The sequence below is a fragment of the Oratosquilla oratoria genome, chromosome 12, assembly GCF_046742065.1.
Source record: "Oratosquilla oratoria isolate Oo_2021 chromosome 12, ASM4674206v1, whole genome shotgun sequence".
Classification (NCBI taxonomy): Eukaryota; Metazoa; Arthropoda; class Malacostraca; order Stomatopoda; family Squillidae; genus Oratosquilla; species Oratosquilla oratoria.
The window spans coordinates 50,451,768-50,457,767 of NC_134788.1; the positions used below are offsets into that span (position 1 = coordinate 50,451,768).

Consider the following 6,000-nt stretch of genomic DNA (forward strand, 5'->3'; position numbering starts at 1 on the left):
CACACACACACACACACACACAGAGGGAGTCGGTGCGATGATTAGTACGGTGCTAAGATAGTGCAAACGGACAATTGACATTGTGAGGTAGGAGTGTCAAGTGATTGACTTAGTGTAATATTGTGAACCAGCGACCTTTGTTAATAAAGGAAAGGAACTTACAGTGCGTTTGGTGTATGCGCCCCAAGAGCCGTGATATGTATTACTCAATACCAGTTGAGGATACACACACACACACACACACACACACACACACACACACACACACACACACACACACACACACACACACACACACACACACACACACACACACACACACACACACACACACACACACACACACACACCTACACACGGCTCGGTGGCGGATTGGTAAAGCACTGGCCTCACAAGCCAGAGAACCGGGGTTCGATTCCCCGGCCGGGCGGAGATAAGTTGGGTTTGTCTCCTTTTACGTGTAACCCCTGTTCACCTAGCAGTGAGTAGGTACGGGACGTTAGTCAAGGAGTTGTGACCTTGCTGTCTCAGTGTGTGGTGTGAGAGTGGTCTCAGACGTACGTAGAGATCGGTAAATAATGAGCTCTGAGCTCACTGCTGTAGGGTGGTGTCTGGCTGTCTCGACAGAGACTGCAGCAGATCCGAGGTGAATACACACACACACACACACCATTTGAGGCATATTCGTATGCAGAGAGAGGGAGAAAGAGAAAGAAGGTGGGAGAGAGGGAGACAGATAGACAGAAAGACAGACAGAGGGAGACAGACAGACAGACAGACATAGAAACAGACAGAAAGAAAGAGACTGAGAGACATGCACACAGACAGACAGACAGACGGGCGATTTTCGTTGTCACGTGAGGAGGCCACGCATGCGCAGTACAACCCTCCTCTGGGGTCCTCCTCCTCCTCCTCCTCCCAGCTCTAGAGTTCAGAGGGAGGGAGGGAGGGAGGGAGGGAGGGAGGGAGGGTACGGCGGAACTTGAGGGCGGCACGACGCGACGGGCCACGGGCCGCGGGCAGACGAAGGAGGAAGGGCCACTTGAGCGCCCGACTAGAGTAGATGATTGAGAGGGACTCGGCGCTCGAGATTGCAGCGATGAGAGCAGGCAGGTGTTTGGCAATCCCACCTCCACAGAAGTAATGATTGTGTCTCGATTCAGGTGAATCACGTTTTCTGACAACTGTTGAGGCCATCACACTGGTCCATGTGTTGGTGTCATCTTACATTCCTTAGTAAGGAGAGTGTTATTCTCTTGATCCAATAAAGCCATCTCAATGGTGCTGATGTGTTTCTCTCTCGCCTCTCTCTTTCTATGTATATATATATATATATATATATATATATATATATATATATATATATATATATATTTTATATATATATATATATATATATAATATATGTATATATATTTTTTATTTGTTTATTTTATTTCTTTTTATTTTATACTTTTTATCTTTATTTTTTATTTTAACTTTTTATTTTTCATTTCTATTTTTATCATTATTTATTTCTTTATTTTTTTGTTTGTTTAATTTCTGTTTTTTATTTTTTCTCTTTTGTATTTAATTTCTATTTTTTTATCTTTATTTATTTATTTATTTTTATTTTATTAGTTTTTTCTTTCTTAATTTTGTTATCTTTTTCTTATTTCATTATCATTGTCTTATTATTTTATTTTTCATTATTATTTCTTTATTTCCTTTTGTTATTTAATTTTGGTTGTTTTTGTCATTTAATTAATGTTGTTATCTTTAGTCTTGATATGATACAAATTGGACGATTCACTGCTATTAATTAATTATCTATCTATCAGGTTGGTCAACGTCGCTGGAGGAACCCCACGTGGGCCCCATCCATCATCATCATCTTGGAGGAGGAGGAGGAACCCTCCGGCCATCCCTCCGTCCCTCCCTCCCTCCGCTGCTGCTGCTGTGCGGAAACAAACTTCGAGCATTGAGTCCAGGTCGGACTCCCTTCGGCCGAGGTCGGACTCTCTTCGGTCGAGGTCGGAGCTCCTTCAGTCGAGGTCGGAGTGCCATCAGAAGAGGCCCGAGTCCCTCTATTGGGGGCCCCCAAGTGGCTTTAGTGGGGGGCCCGCGCGTCGCTCTAGTGGGGGGCCCCGAGCCGCTCTTGTTGGGGGCCCCGAGCCCCTCCCTGGGGGGCCCGGAGCCCCAGTTGGGGCCCCCGAGTCCATGCAGTGGGGGGGGGCCGAGCCGCTCCCTTGGGGTGCCCCGAGTCTCTTGAGTCGAAGTCGAAATTGGGAAGACCCTCCTCACTGGCCAGTTCGAAAGAACCCAGATAGATATCTTGAGATTCATCCGGCGGTCAGAGTGTCAGTAGTGATGGAGGAACGAAGGAAGGCGGAAGGCGGAAGAGGGTGCGGGCAGTGGCGAGGGTGGAGAAGAGCGATGAGGGAGAGAGAGAGAGGAAGATAGGGCGTGGTGACTGACGTGCTTACAGAGGCGGTGAAGTTAGGTGAAAGGGAAAAGTATAGCGTTTATTTTAAGGTGGGGAAGAGGTATTGAAGAATAAAATTCCATACATTAGATTAAAAATCCCGGAGGAATTCACACAACAACGTAAGGGTAAAAAAAAAAGAAAAAAAAAAAAAGAAAAAGAAAAAAAAGAAAATGTACGTCAATGAGACTGGAGACAGTTTCTTTGTATATATCCGTAAATTAGTAAGGGTAAACCGAACGCATACTTGCTGCAACACTGTATATATATATATATATATATATATATATATATATGTATATATATATATATGTATATACATACATATATATATATATACATATATATATATATGTATATATATATAATATATATGTATATATACATATGTATATATATGTATATATATATATATATATATATATATATATATATATGTATGTATATATATACACATGTATATATATATATGTATATGTATGCATATATATATATGTATGTATATATATATATACAATATATATATATATATATACATATATACATATGTATATACAGTATATGTATATATATACATATACATATATATATATATACATATATATATATGTATATATATACATATATATATGCATATAAAAAGAAATTGTGTCCCTTTTTGTGAAAACGGTCATGTTCTGTTAAGTGCTTTTTCACTTTATACCCACTTTATTTTCACTTTATATTAGTTTTTTTTCCAGATGGAATTTCAAGTTGAATAAAACTTTCTTTTCTGACACCTATCTCTCTCTTTAAATTTAATCGACATGAAATTACATCTGGTGCGGCCAGGAGCATTTGCGAGGTGGATGGAGAAGAGGCGACGAATGAAAGAACTGAACAAAAAATGGTTTAAGAAATTTCGCAGTGGCAACTTCAATGTGGAAGATGCACCTCGCTCAGCAAGACCATCAGCTTTCGATGAAGACGCCTTAAATCAGCTGCTTCACGAAGATCCTCGTCAGTCCACAAGTGAGCTCGAGCAAGCAATAAGATATGATCATGCAACTGCTGCTAGGCATCTGCAGAAAATGGGAAAAGTACAGAAACTTGGTGCATGTGTTCCTCATACCCTTAATTAAAGAGAGCCACAAAAATCAGAGAGTATCAATTTCGGCATCGTTGTTGTCCAGACATCAAGTGGCAACGGAACGACATCGCTCATTCCTATCCTGTGTAATAACTGGTGACGAAAAATGGTGCCTGTATGTTAACAAAAAGCAGAAAAAGTCCTGGGTCAGTCCCACCAATCAGCCAAAACCTCGTGTCAAACCTGAAGTTCACCAAACCAAAGTGTTGCTTTCAGTTTGGTGGGATCAATCTGGAGTTGTTCATCATGATTTGCTACCAAAAAACGTGACAATTAATGCCGAGTCGTACTGCCAGCAACTTGAACGTCTCAAGGCAGCAATTGTGGGCAAAAGACCAAGTCTAGGTAACCGGGTTTTGTTGCTACACGACAATCCTCGGCCGCATGCGGCAAAGATGACAAAGTCAGCCATCGAAGAGCTGGGATGGGAAGTCTTACCCCCACCCGCCCTATTCTCCACATTTGGCACCAACTGATTTTCACCTTTTTCGGTCATTGTCAAATCACCTATCGGGTCATATCTTCGAGAATGATGCAGCCATCTCAACTCTCATTTACGAGTTCTCTGCCGAAAAACCAAAATCATTTTACCGAGATGGTACTCTCGCTTTTTCGCTTTTTTTTTCTATTTTTTTTTTTTTATCTGAAATAGATTTCATAAGATTCACAGCGTCCTTAACTACAGGCGCATTCAGATACATATTAGAGCGTCTTAAGGCAGAAGAAGACTTTTGGGGGGATTTAGAACAATTTTTTGATGGTGGTTGAGCTTGACTGCTTTCTTCTCCTTGGCCCTCAACTTCATCCTCCTGAACACTACCTTGTGTGGTTGTTTCTTCATTTTTGCGTTTACCCCCCCCCCAAAAAAAAATATATATATATATATATATTATTTAAGTTTTTATATATACCTGTAAAATTAAATTAAATTAATTAGGGCTTTATTTAAATTAAATTCAAATTATCTTATGATTTAATCCCATGTAATTTTTTCCGATGAAGCAAATGGCGCTATTTTCATTTTAATCAGACATCATTTTGGGGGGCTACGGGCCCTATATTTATAAAAAAGCCCCTAATTTAGGGCTTCAAATTAAATTAATTCGGGCCTTATTTAGATGAAATCCAGATTATTTTATGGTTGGATCCCATGTAATTTATTTCAAGAAAGTTATAGGGGGATTTACGTTTGCAAAAATTCCCTACAATTAAATTCAAGAATTTTATTCCTGCTTTGTACCTGGAATCGAAAACAAGAATAAAATTCACGAACTGCCACGATTTGGGTTCATGAGAGCTTCCAGAATTACTCGCAATTAGTCCAGTCAATACTTTACGCAGACATTTACTGTTATTATTATTATTATTATTTTTTTTTTTTTTTTTTTTTTTTGCTTTTCTTTCAGATGGTGAAAAGAGAGGAACACTGGGGACACATAGCACAGCAGTTCAATGACAGATGGAATTTTCCAAACTGCGTCGGTACAATGGATGGCAAGCATATAGCTTTACAAGCCCCCTTGCACTCTGGCACCGATTGTTTTAATTATAAAAGCTTTTATAGCATTGTACTTTTTGCAGTGGTGGACGCCAGTTACGATTTCATATACGCAAACACTGGGTGCCAAGGTAGGATTTCTGACGGGGGTGTATTTAATGAAACATATTTCAAGGAATGTTTTAACCCATTCAACTCTGATGACAAGATTCTTGTCATTTGGTCAAATAAAACAAAAAATCATAAAACACCAAAATGTTTGATCAAACATTTTGGTGTTTTATGATTTTTTGTTTTATTTGACCAAATGACAAGACATCTTGTCATCGGAGTTTAATGTCTTAATGAAAACTGTCTGCAGCTCCCTCCACCTCGTCCACTACCTGGACGAAATGACGCAGTTCCATTTGTTTTCGTCGCCGACGACGCTTTTCCTCTATTATTGGACATTATGAAACCGTTCCCTGGGTACCAAGAATTTTTTTTTTCTATAAACAGAATTTATAAGTATAGGCTCAGCAGAGCTCGACGAGTTTCAGAAAATGCTTTCGGTACTTTATCGGGCGTTTTTCGTGTGCTGCGCGAACCAATGCTGTTACAACCAACAACTGCAAAAGTAGTAGTTCTGACTTTAATTCATTTGCAAAAATTTTTGCGAAAAAATACGTCAAGAACACTTTGCAATCCCCCCGGAATGGTAGACGTAGAATGCTCAGATACGGGGCAAGAAGTCAATCCAGGGCTTTGGAGGTCACATGGATCAAATTAATTTTGACCGAACAGCCAGAAGAAGTTCGGATACTGCGCAAAATGTGGGAAGGGAATATGCAGAATACTTTAGTTCTCCACAAGGGAAAATACATTTTCAATATAATAAGTAAAAAAAAAAATGAATTTGCTTTTATTGAA

The 6,000-nt window shown here is 39.7% G+C and overlaps 1 protein-coding gene across 3 annotated transcripts in view; it reads left to right on the forward strand.

Annotated features, from left to right (window-relative positions):
* The window catches only part of LOC143031706 (uncharacterized), a 93,486-nt gene extending 88,171 nt beyond the window's left edge, over window positions 1-5,315 (forward strand). For 2 of the 3 annotated variants that reach the window (XR_012967021.1, XR_012967023.1), the window contains one exon: window positions 1,821-2,638. The gene's annotated coding sequence lies outside the window, so the exon portion shown is untranslated. Of the gene's footprint in view, window positions 1-1,820; window positions 2,639-4,999 lie in introns of those variants that run through there. The other variant, XR_012967022.1, reaches the window with a different exon arrangement.
* The last annotated feature ends 685 nt before the right edge of the window (window positions 5,316-6,000 follow it).